Raw genomic sequence first — 17,872 nt, 5'->3', positions numbered from 1 at the left:
CCATCTATTCGCCCACATCAAATGATCAAATTCATTTTGGTTGGTTACATATTAGATTTTATGACATTACCTCTCTCTTGAAATCATAGTCATCCTTGACTATAAGGTAGAAGAGATAAATTCTTAGTCATTAGTCAATGTCTCTTAGCAGGTAGAGTATCCGTTTTTACCCTTCGACATCATTCCAAGATGGATGACTTATCCACTTGGTGCTTGGGAGACATAGCTGCCGAAAGCATGTCTGCTCATTAGTCCATTTAGTTCTCCCAAGTAGAGTGACAAATTCTACTTGGTGTTTGAGAGATTGGTCATCACAAAAATGATTCTAAGTATGCATACCACTTAAATTTGTGCACAATAAAAAGAGAATTAGTCTTATAAGGAAAAAACATTGATAATTTAAAAGAAACATGTACATTTGCTTACTCTAATGTTGCATTGTAAGCATTGACAAGGTTCATACTATCCTTAAGTTGTATTCCTTGCATCCATCTAGCATCTTCAAAAGGATAATTTTTAACTTAATAAGATATCGTCAGATAATCTTACCATGTCGTAGTACCTTGTTTTCTGCCAAAGGATAGCTTCGGAAGCACCTCTTCTTGGTCTTCGATTTTTGGAGGGTCTTCAATAATAGGTTCATTTGGTGACTCTCCTTTATAAGGCTTAAGTAGGCTCACATGAAAAGCATTCTGTATGAGCCAATGGTTGGGCAGCTTGAGTTGATAATCCATCTCATTGATTGGCTTCAAAATTTGAAAAGGACCATAGTATTGATAGCCGTTTTTTCGGCTCTCTGTAATTGCCATAGTGAGTTATCTCACCCTATCAAATCACTCAAACACTGTGGTTACCCTCACCCTTTCACTGTATATAGGTGCGTGTGAGTTAGGGGACTTTTCCCTTATCTCCTTACTGCAATAAAAAACCCTCAATTAGCTAGTCATGGGGCTAGTTGAGCCAAAAAAATAAAAAATATAAAAAATATAAGTATATTATGGCCCATGCGTATGTAAATATTTCTTTGTATATAGGGCCTAAATAAAAGATTTTTTCATAATTATTTTGGTATTTATTTAAATATTTCTACCTAGATGTGTGTTATTTATGCTTTGTACATTGCCTCGCCATTACCACAATTTTTCTTACCATTTTTCATACTCTTTATTCCATATAGAAATATTTTCATGTAAGCTTCTCTTATATTTGGTGTAACTCCACCCCAACAAAAATCCAAAAAAACTAGTTTTATTTATGTGTATATTTTTTCACTATTGTGATTTTTCCCTTCCTACATCTATTTTGTTTTTTTTCTAAAAAATTAGAACACCAAAAATATTTATCTTTTTATGGTAGCCTCATAATGAGAGAGATTTCTTTTGACCCCTTTATATTTTTTTCACTTATATTATTTATATTTGACATGTACATATTTTTTAGACCCCTCAATATTTGATTTTCTTAGTTGTACTACAAAGAGAAAGAATGAGAGAGAGAGAAACAAAAACCAAATAGCGAGAGAGAGAGAGAGAGAGAGAGAGAGAGAGAGAGAGAGAGAGAAGAGAAGAAAAGAGAGAGGTAAGGGAAGAAAACATCATTTAATTAAAATTAGGTTAGATTAAAATCTAAGATCAAGTTAGATTACATTTATATTATATTTCAAATTTATGCTAAATTTAAAATTAACTTAGACTTAAGATTTACGTTAAGGTTTAAATTAGATTTAAGATTAGGTTAGATTACATTTAGATTTATGTTTATGTTGAGTTTAAGATTAGAATAGATTTAAAATTAGGGCAAGATTTAAGGTTAGCTAGGATAGATTTAAGTTAGATTACATTTAGGATTAGGATTTAGGTTAGATTATGTTAGATTTAGATTTAAGATTAGGTTAGATTACATTTAGATTTATGTTTATGTTGAGTTTAAGATTATGATAGATTTAAAATTAGAGCAAGATTTAAGGTTAGCTAGGTTAGATTTAAGTTAGATTACATTAAGGATTAGGATTTAAGATTGGATTAGATTTAGGTTTATGTTGAGTTTAAGACTATATTAGATTTAGATTTAAGATCAAGACAAGATTTAAGATTAGATTAGATTTACATTTAAGTTAGATTATTTAGGTTTAGGTTAGATTTAAGATTAGATCGATTAGATTTACGTTTATGTTGAGTTTAAGATTAGATTAGATTTATGTTAGATTTTAGGGCATGTCAATGAAAGCTTTGCCCAAAAAGCAAACACTAGTTACACAACAATATGTATATTCCCATCAGAATTTGACACCTATTAACTCACCCACTAACCATGTTCAATAAATTCAGAATCACCATATAACACCATATTAGTGAGTTTGGGAATTTCCCAATTCTTCAATAAGAGCTTAAGATATGACCACATGGTTAAACCTTAGTGAAATTTTTGAGAGTAAGGCTTGGAAGATCTTTTGAAGTGCTACGTTGTGGATAGCTTCGATCTTAGAAAACAAGTTGAGATTTGTCCATATAACCAAATCTTCAAGATATTGGGGATTTCCAAATTGACTCGAAAGTCTCAAACTCTCTAATATGCCATTATATGTTCAATTAGGTTAGATTTAAGATTAGATTTTGGATTTAGATTTTATATTAAAGTCTACCTTCGCGATTACGAAAAAAAATTAGAGTTAGGCGAACGGTGATCCCTCTCTTCCTCACTATGGATGCGATGTTAAGTTGGAAAGCTTTCAACGGCATGATACTCAAATTGGAGGCCAACATGTAATGTGCTACGTAATCCCTCGAACAAAAATCTGCTATGAAGAGATGTTAAGATGCTATGAATTGCTATAGCTAGAGAAGAGGCAAAGGGGTTTTGTCCATTACATGCACTATCATTCAATGTAGTATGATACAATTTAAGACGCAATCCATTTACCCTTGACTTATGTAGAACACCATCCAGGTTAGCCAGCTGATATGTGCCATTTGGAAAACACTCCACTACCTTGAAAGGGCCTTCCCACTTAATTTGAAACTTCTTTTGGAAGGTGTTTTCCAGCTTATTGTTGTAGCGCAAAACCAAGTCATGTTTCTTGATACCCTTACTTTTGACCTGTTCATTTATCTTTGCCAAAGCCTTATCCTGCATCTGCCCATAATGCTCCAATGCGCTCATCCTATACAACTGGACCTCTTGTAACTGCAAGAGCCTCTCTTCGAATGCATCACTAGGCGGCCCAAGCAACTTCTCTAACATCTTGACCGCAGGAAACTCTACTTCCACAGGCAATAGTGCTTCTTTTCCATACACCAAATGAAATGGAGTAAACCCTGTACCTGTCTTCACCGAAGTACGGTAAGCCCATAATGCACTAGGCAATTCCAAATCCCAATTCTTTCCTTGGTGCTCTGTCACTTTCGAAAGAATCTGTACCAACTCACCATTGAATCTTTCATTTAAGCCATTACACTGTGGGTAATAAGGAGTGGTATGCTGGTGCCTAATCTTCATCTTTGCACATAAAAAATCTAGCAGTTTAGCTCTAAAGCCAGGCCCCTTATCTGAAAGTAGCTCCAGTGGCACCCCAAACTTGCAACATATTTCATCATACACAAATTTTGCCACATCCTTTGCAGTGATCTGTTTTACTGCTATAGCCTCTGCCCATCTAGAAAGATAGTCCACTGCCGTCAAAATATAGCTTTTGCCCCTGCTTGTGATAGGTAACGGGCCTATTGCATCAATCCCCCACTTTTCAAACACATCAAACGCCATAATGGTTTTTCGTAGCTCTGGCTTCAACACTCTCTTCCCAAATGCTTGACACCTATTGCAAGACCTACACCAATGGTGAACATCCTTGTGCAAACTAGGCCGTACATACCCCTCTTGCAAAATCTTATGCAGGGTGATCTTTAGAGAAAAATGGCCACCACATGCGCCTTCATGATTCTCTTCCAACACTCTGTAAAGCTCCTCCCTCCAAGGTACACGTCTCAACACGAGATCATCCCCTTTCATGTATAAGACATCACCAATCAATTTGTACCTGTATGCTCTACGCACAAAGCCATACTTCTTAGACTTCTGAATCTCCTTTGGAATGATTCCTGTTAGCAAAAACTCCTCTTCTTGATCCAAACTTTCCCGGCCATGATAAAGAGGTAAAGTGGTCCTCAACACAAATAGCTCCCCAATCATGCCTTGAGCTGCTTCATGTGCCTCTCCATTTAGAGCACATTCAATGTGTCTGATGATCCATGTTTCGAACTTTTTTAACAGGCCTTTAATTTTGAAGCACATTTCCTTCAATGAGGTGTTCTTGCTCTTCCACACACCCAGCACTTGCTTCACCACCAACAAGGCATCACCTTTTATGCTCAACCTTCGAACCCCATGCTTTAAACAAATGTGTAATCCGGCTTCCAGAGTAGCATATTCAGCTTCATTGTTACTATGAGCATCCAATTTGAACCCTCTCTTGCATACTAGCTTCCCCTGTGGATCATAAAGTGCTATACCCCCTGAAGCTGCATCATGGCTCTTTCTGTATGAACCATCAAAGAACAACACATGTGCATTGATGATCTGTGGCACTTCTTCAACTACCTTTCTCACCACCTCTTCCTTAACAATAAGGGGATTCTCCTTGTAGGTCAACAAATCAGCTAGGGTAGCCCCTCTACTATCTTCCGCTAGAAAAGAGAACTCAAACTCTTGCAGCTCAATTACCCATTTCTTCACCACATTTGACATGTTAGTACCATTAATTAACTGTGGCAAAAAGGCATAACTCGTCAAGAAAACAAAAGGCCGCGGTAGCAAGTAATGACGAAATCATCGACAAGCAAATATTACATTGGCCATCACTAGCTCTACTTCCGAGAACTTTCTCTCCGCTACCAACTTCACTCGGCTTGCACAATACACTGGCCTCATATAATGGCTGCCCTTCCCCTTTTGCAATAGCATGGCTCCAATGGCATCATCCCCTACTGAGGGATTTACATAAAAAACTTTCTCCCAATCAGGAGCCTGCATGGCTGACAAACCCCCTAACACCTCTTTCACCTCTTGAAACACTTCTTCACACTTGTCATCCCATTGCAATGGATCATGCTTTGCCACTTGTTGTAATGGATAAAGAATCTGAGAAGACAATGGAATAAACCTTGCCATGTACTTCACTTTTTGTATAAAGGTTGCCAATTGCTTCGTACTCGTAGGTGATGGAAGAAGAATAATAGACTTAACCTTATCTGGATCAGCCTCAATGCCATTTTCTGACACCATATGGCCCAATAACTTCACCCTTGGCTGTGCTTGATGACATTTATTTGGATTTAGTTGTCCTCCACATTCATTATATCGAGCCAATACCATCTGCAGCTTCTCATGGTGTTCAGCCCTACTGCTATAAACACAGAAGTCGTCCATAAAAGCCTTAACACAACTACCAATGAATGGTTCCAATACCCAATTTTCTCTTTCTTGATAGAAAGATGGTCCATTTGACAACCCAAACGGCAGCACTGTGTAGCAATAGCAGCCCCATGGCGTAATGAAAGTTGTCTTTGTGCGGTCTTTAAGAACAATCTTCAATTGAAAATAGCCTGAAAAACCATCACACACACTGTACCTCTCATAACCTGCCACTGAATCCAAAATCTGATCAATGAATGGAAGAGGATATGGGTTCTTCTTAGTGGCTGCATTTAAGGGTTTAAAATATACGCAAATCCTCCACTTCCCATCCTTCTTTGGACTGACTACTACTGGACTCACCCATTCTATGGTCTCCACAGGGACTATGAACCCTGCCTTCAACAACTTGTCCACCTCTTCTCGCAAGGTTTCCATTTGCTCTTGACCCATCCTTCTTAGCCTTTGCCGCACTAGCTTAGCACCTTCTTTCAGCTCTCTATGCATCTCTTTACCCTTGAACCCTCTGATCTCTTCATATGAAGTAATGAACAAATCAGGAAAACTAGCCAGCATATGCAAATATATATCCTTCTCCATAGCTGAGAGGTCTCCACTAATCATTTGCGTCATTAATTCCTACTTCTTTGACAACTCAACCTTGGTTTGCATCAGCCCTTCAATTACTTCATAAGACCCTTCACTTTCATCTTCAACTTCATTCGCAAATGCGACTAAACCACACTCCTGGATTTCTTTATCCATCAAAAGAAATGCAACATCAGCATCCTCATCACTGTTGGTAGTGCTATCACTGTCCTCATCTGTCACCGTGGAAGAGTCTTCATCACTAGACTCATCCTCATCTTCATAAAGCTCCTCTAATCGTTTCCTTGTGTCCATATTATAAAGTTTCTTGGTACCTGTCTTTCCATAGAGGCTAATCGTACCATGTCGCCAATCTTGAACAGCTCCCACTGCACGTAACCATGGTCTGCCCAGTATAATAGGATATGCTCCCAACCCTGCTGGCATCACATGAAAATCAACCACTGCCTTTGTATCATATGCCTCTACTTCTAAGCTCTTTACAACACCCAAGCATTTTACTTTTTGATGGTTTGCCAATCTGATCCGAAAACCTGACACCCTTGCCACTGTGAGACCCATCTTCTCAACGCATGAGTGTGTTATGACGCATATTTGGGCTCCGCCATCCACATAACCTTGTCCCAAATTTTTCCTTTTATGCTACACATCTACTATTGGACAAATGTCTGGTAGCTCATCCATTGCCAACACCTTTACTGAACCTCTCTCTGGCTCTTTCTCCATTGGGTCAACCATCCTCTTCCACTGTCGCTTTAGCTTAGGCACCATTTCTATAAGCTGCCCAAAAGTAACATCTGCCTTCCTGCTCGTCAAATCCTCCTTCAAGTCATAGCTTAATTGCCCATCCCCTAGTGGAAAATCTGAAACATGAAACTTTCGACGAGCTCTCCTTTCCTCTTGGCCTTGACATCCTCGCCTTCATGGCTCTTTCCTTTCTTCTTACTAGGACCCGGGGCACTTCTTCCTTCCTTTTCCTCTGTGGTCCTCTTCCCAATAGGCATCACTAATGTATCCTCTAGCTTTGATGCCTTCTCCAAGGTGACTACACTTAGCACTTTTGTCTTTCCTTTTTCCTCCTGGGTCAGTCCACTGGTTCCTTCGTCTCCCTTAATTTTGATGCCATAATCATTTGACCTAGTTAACACCTGTCTTGGCAATGGATACATGTCTCCTCCCATCCTTGGTGGCTTATCACATTGCGGGCTGATGTGACCCAACTCTCCACAATTGTAACAGGTGGGCGTTTGCCTCCAAAACCTACCATTGCTTTGTCCAACACCATTCCTAGGTCTTTCTTCACCTCCTGGCTGATTTGCATACCTCCCTCGACCTCGATTATTTTCCACTTGACCTAGCATGTTTAGGATGAGATTCTTCATCAAATCTACCATTTGCCTCATGTCTTGCCTTAGCCCATCATCTTGCACTGCTGTAGTGACCACTGCTGGCATAACCTGAGTAGTAACAGGAACCACTGGTTCGTGATGAACCCTTGACATGCGACCTTGTAAAGATTCTATAGGCTGAAATTCAGACCTCATTGGCAAAGACTCCACCCCTAACTGGCTCATTTTCCTCAACTTCCACTCTTTGTTCCTTGCTACCTCTAGTGCATCTTCATATGTCCTAGGCTTCTTTAGCTCCACTCTCCAACGTATATTCTCCCAAAGACCAGCCAAGAACCTGTCCTTCTTCATCATGTCAGGCGGGGGTACCTGTGGTGCTAAGGCCTTGCACATTCGCTCCCATGCCAATGAAAACTTACGTATGTACGCATCTACTGGCTCACCTTCCTTCTGCACCAAACCTTGTACTTCTTGCCACACTTTGTCAGGATCTTCTATCTTCACAAACTCCACTTCCAATCCATGCCTTAGATTGTCCCAACTCAATCTTACAGGTGGATCCGCTGCACGCAACTCCTCTTCAAATGCCTTGGACCAAACTCGTGCATCACTCTTCAAACAAATTTGGAGAAGGCATAACATTTGCGTAGGGTCATGAATCTGGTTGTTAATGCAGGCAACCTCCATCTTTTCCAAAAATTCTTCCACATCTTCATCACTTCTTCCATGGAACTCCGGATAAGAGAAAGCCATGGCTACCCAAGTTTCAATGCTTTGAGAACCCCTTCGAACACACGTGCAAGAACCCAAGACTTTTGACTACCCAATCTCCAGAAACTTCAATGGAGCTCAGCTTTAGATAAGGACAAACACATGCACATCAAATGAGTTTTCATAGTTGATCATCGGAATTACAACAGGCAAAGGACATTCCAGGATCTCTCGTAATCTTCTTGGCCCAAACATAAAGACTATGCGCTGCTGGAAAAAAATCTTCCTTGACACATGAACATTTATCTGGATTCTCTGAGTTAAATGAAATGGAGTGAATTGAGGTCCATTTTGATCATCCATTAAAGCCAACCATGAAGCTCACAAGAAGGCACACCTGACTTAACCTCTGATTTTGCCAAAATTTCAGCAGCATAATAGCATAAATGGCTCAAAAGACCAAAAAACCAGCCATCATAACTTGGAAAAATTTTGGCAGAGTTTCCCCAGAAATAGAGCAGTAGGAACCCAAAATATAGACTGTATATGTATGCATAAACTGTCAACAATAGAACCCGAGCATCAAGTAGGACTCACTAGTACATAGCCTAAGGCGAGGTCACAAAAAGGGTGCTCCAGCTACCTGTATCATCGAAAGGATCTCTACATTTGAGAATCCCCCAGCTCAATAAAACCTCACGCTATCGACCCTCACACGAAGGCTAATGCAAATCTCGTATAGTCAAGTCTCAGAAATGACTATCTTCCAGACCAAGTCTCAGAAATGGCTGGGACTACCAAATAAAACTATATATGGCTCCACAAAGGCATACCATGACAGTTTCCACAAGTAACGTACAATCCAACAGACAATGCGCTCAAACAGGTGCCAAGTGATGCATACCCACAACAACTGCAAGTGACACCAAAGCTAGTATATAACTGTACTCCAACTACCTGTACCTGTGTGAATCACCTGTACATGTACCTGTCCTTGTAACCTGTAACCTGTAATCTGCAACCTGCAACCTGTAATCCCGAATTTCGAAGCTTGAAGCTCGAAGCAGAAGGTACTCAAAGAAGATCCTCCGTGGGGGCGCCAAAAGAATGTGAGCGGGATTAAAACACACACAACGCCTCTATAATGACCCGACACACACTCTTGGTAAGATACACACACACAATATGGGGCACCACTCGGCTTAGACAACACACCTGGCCGAGACAGGGAACACACCTCTGGAGTGAGAGGAGAGAGACTATCCACTTGCCCACTCCACACAGACACACACACACACACACACACACACACCCAAAAAACTCAGCTCAAAAGGGGAGAATTTTTGATGTTTAGATACAATTGAGCTTGGGCCAACACCAATGGGGCAAATAGCTCACACAATATGGGTAAAATAAGCCGGATACAATCACAAACTAGAGCAGAAACTTCGCTCATAGGAGAAACTTACACAGAAAAACAGCAGGAAAAGAGTGAGGAATTTGGCAAAATGGACAGCACCATCGCGTCCGGAACGGCCCAAAACCCCAGTCTACAATGTCAAAGTGCTCAAATCCGACCTCGGATGAGCAGTTTACGGCCAAAACAGGCTCCAAAAACCCCAAAAACACACCTGCGGAAGTTCCTCCTCTCTTCCCCACGTTTTTTCTGGTCTTCTCTCAGTTTTTTCAGTTTCCACACTTAGCTTTTTTAGTTGGGCACCCTTGGCCTTTTAGATGACCTCAAACGGACCCCGAACAGGCCAAAAATTGACCTCGCAGTGCATAGTTGTCACCTTTTTGCATCATCCGCACACCTGGCACTCATTTCTTTTCAATAATGCGTCTCGCAACCATGTGAAGTGGCCCCAAAAAGTGGTCCTAATGATGAAATTTTTGCATAACTCTCAGAAGAAAACACCCACGTTGTGTCCATCCTCATTCGCGTGCAAATATTGACCTCGTTCGCCCTGCTGACGCCACTAGATGCCATCTGACGCACCTGCTTACCTCATGTCGTCGGCCCGCGGATAGCTTCCTTGAGAAGTTTTACACACTACCAACTCCTCCTTATTGTAGAAAAAACACAGTGGTACTGGTAATAGTGAAAATCGATGCACTATGTACATGCTATCCTAGTTGTACACATGTGGGCCCCACGTAACCACCTGGCTCTGAAAAATGGGCAATTCTTTATTTGATGCACCATGCATGTATATGTACATATGCGCAATCCCTTGCTCCAAAAAACTCCTGACAACGTGGGTGTGTAGATTTCTTGTACCCACAAATATAAGCATTGACCAATAAAGACGATATTATAACTCGGTGGTTCTGATCTCCGTCAACCTCTAGACCGAGGTGTGCTGGGATCCAACATGACTAGAGAATGTGAGGTAGTTTACAGTGTGAACACACACACACACACACACACACACACACACACAGAGAGAGAGAGAGAGAGAGAGAGAGAGAGAGAGAGAGAGAGAGAGAGAGAGAGAGAGAGAGACGAAAAGAGAGAGGTAAGGGAAGAAAACAAAGAGAGACAGAGATATATATAAAAAAAGTAGAGAAAATATGAAATGAAAGGTTATATTAAGATTTAGGGTTATGTTAAATTTGAAATTACATTTAATTAAAATTAGGTTATATTAAATTCTAAGATCAAGTTAGATTACGTTTATATTATATTTCAAATTTATGCTAAATTTAAAATTAGGTTAGAGTTAAGATTATATTAAGGTTTAAATTAAATTTAAGATTAAGTTAGATTACATTTAGATTTATGTTTATGTTGAGTTTAATATTAGGATAGATTTAAAATTAGGGCAAGATTTAAGATTAGCTAGGTTAGATTTAAGTTAGATTACATTTAGGATTAGGATTTAAGATTGGATTAGATTTAGGTTTATGTTGAGTTTAAGATTAGATTAGATTTAGATTTAAGGTCAAGACAAGATTTAAGGTTAGATTAGATTTAGATTTAAGTAAGATTACATTTAGGTTTATGTTAGATTTAAGATTAGATCGATTAGATTTAGGTTTATGTTGAGTTTAAGATTAGATTAGATCTAGATCTATGTTCAATTTAAGATTAAATTAGATTAGATTTAGGTTAGATTTTAGGGCATGTCAATTATGAAAGCTTTGCCCAAAGAGCAAACACTAGTTACATAACAATATGTATATTCCCATCAGAATTTGACACCTATTAACTCACCCACTAACCATGTTCAATAAATTCCGAATCACCATATAACACCATATTAGTGAGTTTGGGAATTTCCCAATTCTTCAATAAGAGCTTAAGATATGACCACATGGTTAAACCTTAGTGAAATTTTTGAGAGCAAGGCTTGGAAGATCTTTTGAAGACGTTGTAGATGGCTTCGATCTTAGAAAACAAGGTGAGATTTGTCCATATAACCAAATCTTCAATACATTGGGGATTTCCAAATTGACTCGAAAGTCTCAAACTCTCTAATATGCCATTATATGTTCAATTAGGTTAGATTTAAGATTATATTTTGGATTTAGTTTTTATATTAAAGTCTACCTTCACGATTACGGGAAAAAATTAGAGTTAGACAAACGGTGATCCCTCTCTTCCTCACTATGGATACGATCTTAAGTTGGAAAGCTTTCAACGATATGATACTCAAATTGGAGGCCAACATGTAATGTGCTATGTAATCCATCGAACAAAAATCTGCTATGAAGAGATGTTAAGATGTTGTGAATTGCTACAGCTAGAGAAGAGGCAAAGGGGTTTTGTCCATTACATGCACTATCATGTAGACGTGGGTGTGTAGATTTTTTGTACCCACAAATATAAGCATTGACCAATAAAGACGATATTATAACCCGGTGGTTCTGATCTCCGTGCACCTCTAGACCGAGGTGTGCGGGGATCCGACATGACTAGAGAATGTCAGGTAGTTTTGAACAAAGAGAGAGAGAGAGAGAGAGAGAGAGAGAGAGAGAGAGAGAGAGAGAGAGAGACAACAATGAGGATAGCAATAGAAGATTAAATTTATGTCCAGGTTATAAGGTTTTTACATTAATTATTTGTAGTGACGAGGATGTGGGGCCATCCAAACGAAACACCTATCTCTCAACAAGGATCTTATGTCCTTGTAATCAATGCAAGCATGTTGTGTGATAGACAAGACGTGTTTCTTTGAAGCACGCTCGCAAATTTGGCGAGTTTGATCTATCTATTATAGATTAAGTTGTTGCCAATTATAACTCATCGGACTCTAACGCTAGCCAACATGCAGCAATCTTGCAACCCAATAGACGTGTTCGTAGGCGCTTTGGTCAAGCAACATACTGAGGCCACAAGATGTAGCCTCTGACATCTCGGAGGATGATCATGTAGACCACATTTCCAACGAGGAAATGTTGTTTGAGCCCGAGATTGATGAAATGATCGAGACCATCATGGATTCAGAAAGTCTTATCTATGATGATATGAAAAGTGAAGCCGATACGCCATTGTATGATGGAGCACGTGTGTCTAGATTGAAGGCACTCCTGGTTCTTCTCAACATGCAGACAAAGTTTGGATGGAGTGACACTAGCATCACAATGCTTTTTAGGTGATCTATTACAACATGTTTACTTCTATAATTATTATAGATGTGTAATGATCTGATAGATTACTTACACAAGTGTACCACTTTTTTTTTACTGTGTAGATTGCTCAAAGAGCACATATTGCTAGCTGATAATGTGATGCCAGATTTCAGAGAGGAAGAAAGAAAGATCTTGTGAATCTTGGGGATGGATTACAATTCGATTCTCGCTTGTCCTAACGACTGCATTCTTTTCAGAGAGGAATACATAGCCATGGAGAAGTGTCCGAAATGTGATTCTGAGAGATATCGAGTAGATCTCCACGGAATAAAAATTCCACAAAAGGTTTTGCGACATTTTCCTCTGATTCCTCACATCAAGCATTTCTTTGAATGTAAGTCCATGGCCGCCTTAGCATCATGGCACGAGGAGAATAGTCTTTGGATGGTGTGCTACGGATTCCTGCAGATTGTGCAGCTTGGAAACATATAGATAATACATGGCCGGATTTAACAAGGGTAGCTTAAAATTTGCGCATAGGCCTGGCTATGGATGGCGTAAATCCATTTGGTCAAAGATCAACATCTTACAGTGTATGGCCCGTTGTCATCGTCAACTACAACATTCCCCCATGGTTGACTACCAAGAAGGGGCACTTGTGGCTAAGCTTGATTGTGCCGGGGTGGTATAAAGTGAAGAATATGGATGTGTATCTTTCTCCACTATTGGAAGAGCTGCAACAATTGTGGATTGTCATAAAAGTGGTGGATATGAGCCGACACATAAGTCGATGGAATGCTTTGATCAGAGGCATTCTAATGTGAATCATGCAGGACCATCCCGGACTAACAGAATGCTCGGGTGGTTTACACTCAAACTCAAACACTGTAAATCTTGGTTTTTCTGAAGATTATCTATTGTCATGTGTATACATGTAGGGCTTCAAACAAGTAGATATACAACATGTGTCACATGTGGACCTAAACTTAATTCACGTCGAGCGCCCTCATTGAAGAAGAAAATGTACAAAGGTCATCAAGCGTATCTTCCAGAGAATCATGTGTTACACGATGGCTTTTTGGGAAGACAGCCACCGAGGATGTCTGCACAAGCACGGTTAGAGCAAAAGGAGATGTGTGATGACGGTTTGCCCCCAGGGATGAAGAGACTCTCTCTATGGTATGAGTTACCATATTGGCCCAGACTCATGATCAATCACTTGCTCGATCCAATGCACATATTCAAGAATGTGGGTAATCTGTTGTGGGACCATTTGATCGGCAAGAAATATACTTTGGGAGCCACGGTTGACCTTAGAAATATGGATCATATGGAGCAATATTGGCCGTAGACAGCATTCAATGGATCAATAAAACTCCCTAAAGTGCCATGGATTTTGATAGGAGTCCAAGAATGCAAAATTAAAAGAGACCATTTGATCTGTGCGGACCCCCACTGGTGTAATGCACTCGCTCCGAACGTGTTTCACTAAATAAGGAAAGCTTACCGATTTGAAGTCACACGGCTGGCATAAAATGTATAAGGTATGTTTGAAGTGGAATATATCATAGTGAATTGTGTAGCAAATTTGTGTGTGGACTTTAATATCATTTCTAGACATGTTTTGCAGTTTATTTTACCGGTGGCCATTGAGGGATGTTTATCTTCTGACGTCCGTAACACAATCTACAAACTTGCGAAGTTGGTGCAATGGATCTCACAAAAGGAGATCAATGTAGACTCCATACCATTTGCCAAACTAAACGTTGTGGAGGTTGTGTGCATGTTTGAGAAACACTTTCCTACTACCATGCTAACCATTCAGGTGCATCTTCTTGTTCACATTGTTGATGAGGTGGAAATAGCTCGCACAGTACATTCCAAATGGATGTTCTTTTTAAAACTTTGCATGAAAACGCTCAAGGGATATATGCGTCAGAAGGCACCTCCGGAGGGTAGCATGGCAGAAGGTTGACTGGTATCAGAGTCCCTAGTTTACATTAGAGAGTGGCTAGATGGATCTGATAAAGCCCAGGACACGCTATGGAATACCGTAGATGATGAGTGGATATTTGGGATTGTCATGTGAAATCTCAATGTTGAGAAGAAGATGACCAAAGGTCTAGAGGCTAAGATCAACCGATTTTGCATGCTTCAGAATTTAGTGATGCAAAAGTGGATTTCACAATACGAAAATGCAAAGCAAGTGCGACAAAGGGCACGATCGAGTGGAGACGGGGAAGACGACCACTGATGCATTATTCGGCAGGTCTGGAGATCCTACCAACATTCATGAGCTTAAGATGGTTGCACAACCAATTGAAAAGCGCACAACAGTGCGATGAGAAAGTGACTGAGGAGCAGTGGGAGTACTCTCGAGGTTGCACGGCCAAGATAAGTTTGCAATGTATGACTAGAAACTTTCTAGATGTTTGAACGGCCACTCATAATCTTTGTTGGTTGTAGTATAAGTTATACACAGAAGCATGGTGTAAAGGTCAACATTTTAGGGTGGAACGGATTGACAAAAAGCGTTTTACTCAAGATTGTGGAACCATGCCAAAATTTGAACAGTCTAGTCGATGACGGTCCTCTGATGGAGATCCTGTGGTGGCCAAATTCACTTACTTTGGCATACTACAAGAGATTTTGAGAATCGATTATAGAGGATTTTTTGTCGACTTGTTCGATGTGCAATGGTTCAAGATAATCATGGAGGGTCGCAATGCTACTGTGCGTAGAGGAGAATCTGGTTTCCTTGAAAATAAGAAATGGACTGACCTAAGAGACACTTTCGTACTATCCGAGCATTGTGAACAAGTAAGTATATAAATAGTTAACATCCAATTTTAGAAGTTATGTGCTTGGAAGCTCTCATGTAAGTTATGTGGCTCTGGAAGGTGATATTTCATCCTACAAAATTTGCATCAAACCGGTGGTACGTCAAAGAGGTAGCCCCTCATAGTGCACGGACATATGAGGGCTACCATGTGCCAATCACAGCGGCATCAATGGAGGAGATCGGAGAAGATGCTAAGTCAGAAGCCGTTGAGGTGGTGCCAAACGAGCATCAAGCTGCTACTCTCTATGGGGTGCATGCAAAGGATCTACAAAATGAAACGGAGGACATCTCTCAAAACGGAGATCTCTATATAGATATAGGAAGTTATGCTGATCTATGTGAGGATGAGAGAGAGACCTATTAAAGCCATAAACATCGTATTTGAACAATTTTTCTCTGGTTTATAATATATATTATAGTCAAGATTTCTGTCCATTCCTGTCTATATGCATCATTGCGTCATTGTATTTAATCGTCATTGCCTCCACTCCAGGTACGTATGCTCTAGGTATGTTCTCACAAGAAGGGACAACGAGCACTACGCTCCGAGTGCGATGGAGACTGAAGCTGCAATTGCGAAGGAGGTGATCTATCTCTGCTCATAGATGCTGCTCCTCCCTCCACTAGATCTAGTTGATCGGATGAAAGAGACGCTAAGCAGCACTACTATTGCTTCCTAGCGTCTCTTTCACCCAATCAACTAGATCTAGTGGTGGGGCGAGAAGCATCTATGAGCAGAGAGACGGATCACCTCCTTTGCAATTGTAGCTTCAGTCTCCATCACACCCGGAGCGTATTGCTTTTACAAATTCACAAGAACTTCAACGGAATCCCTCTCCCCCCCCCCCCCCCCCCCCCCCCCCCCTCTCTCTCTCTCTCTCTCTCTCTCTCCATGTTTTCTTCGCCATTCATTCAATATTAAGATTAAATGTTCATGTGTTTAATGCACGTATGGATGATGATGAGTTTCTTTCTTCTTTGTCACCCCAGCAGCGGAGGTGGTACGAGGAACGTCATCGCTCTGGAGCACCATCACGTCGTTCTACTCCTTCAGCGTCTCCCTCTGTTTTGGAGCATTCAGCATGCTCCAAAGCTTTGGTGTCAATGAGACGATCTTCACACTTGTCTAGCATTGGTGTCAACGAGACGATCTTCAACATGCCTCAACACCGCCTCGTGTTCCACGAGGCTCCTTACCTTCCCCTTCTTTGCCCGCCCCCACACCAGCCACGACATCGCCATCTACACCAGGTTTTGTACAGCTATCGGCCTAACCTGGCTACACACCACTAGCTACTCCTCGCTTTGGGGCTTAGACTCCAGTGGAGACACGTGACATCCGTACCGCCATTGAGACGCCGCTAGAGACCACTGTCGAGACACCAAGGTTCATGCATCACAGGCGAGAGGGCTTGCCATACTCGCTCGGCATCAGCGGCGGCATCATGTTGGATGACGAAGGAAAGAAGGTGATCTCGCGCATGCACGGTTTTTGCTCTCAGGTGTTTAGACACTACATACTAAACACCTGGAGTGAAGTGCCAAGTGAATAAAAAGACAGAGTCATCAGTATGCTGCATGACGAGTTTCCCATATCAAGTCGGGATGAGCGCTTCAATGAAGATTTGATGAAGGTTCGAATGCGCAAATACTGCAAGCACAAGCATTCTGAAGTACAAAAAGCAATAAAGCATGGGTGGAATAGACCAGATTGACTGGCCAAAGAAGATTGGAAGAATGCAAAGCGAGCAGCGTGCAAGAATCTTCACAAGTGAAAGCAACAAAATGAGGCAGCTAAAGCGCGAGTAGACGTAGGGAGGTCACACCACTTGGGGAGCGGTGGGTGGACATCATTTGAGACCAATTTTGTAAGTGTTTTTGCAGTGCTCTTTATGTTTGGCAGTTACGTCTATTTGTACTTTTAAATTCTAACATAATGGATTCTTTGTATGTTTTGAACAGTGGTCGATGATAGGACGTGACCCCACACCGTACGAGCGCGAGTACGCAGGCAGAAAGGGTTTAAATTTCCTAATGGACATTCTGAGTAGTCTCACGACGGCATGGTTAGTATTTCACTTTACTCTTTTACATTTGTTGTATTTTAATGATAAGCTAAGAAAATAGATTGTTTTGTAAATTATATGTTTATATTTACAAAAAGTCTTATTGTTCTCCAGAATCTGACAGATACGCCGTCGCTTGGACGTGATGAGACGTCTGATTAGACGATGTCAGTCTAGCCATAGCCAGATAGAATTAGTTTTCTTTTTTCATAGCATGTATAATGAGATGACGTGTATACATCTTTTTGTAACTATTAAAAAGCCATGTTTTTCCTCAATAGTGCCAATGGTGTTGTAACTATTACATTTGCAAA

At 40.6% G+C, this 17,872-nt stretch overlaps 1 long non-coding RNA gene across 1 annotated transcript in view; it reads right to left on the bottom strand.

Annotated features, from left to right (window-relative positions):
- Nucleotides 1–387: 387 nt before the first annotated feature.
- Nucleotides 388–17,872, bottom strand: part of LOC147425241 (uncharacterized) — a 31,784-nt gene continuing 14,299 nt past the window's right edge. The window contains exon 4 of the long non-coding RNA XR_015186487.1: nt 388–915. This is a non-coding gene — a long non-coding RNA (uncharacterized LOC147425241). The remainder of the gene's footprint in view (nt 916–17,872) is intronic.

The sequence above is a fragment of the Adiantum capillus-veneris genome, chromosome 25, assembly GCF_014529385.1.
Source record: "Adiantum capillus-veneris isolate H3 chromosome 25, ASM1452938v2, whole genome shotgun sequence".
Lineage (NCBI taxonomy): Eukaryota > Viridiplantae > Streptophyta > Polypodiopsida > Polypodiales > Pteridaceae > Adiantum > Adiantum capillus-veneris.
This window is presented reverse-complemented; position numbering and strand designations above follow the sequence as displayed.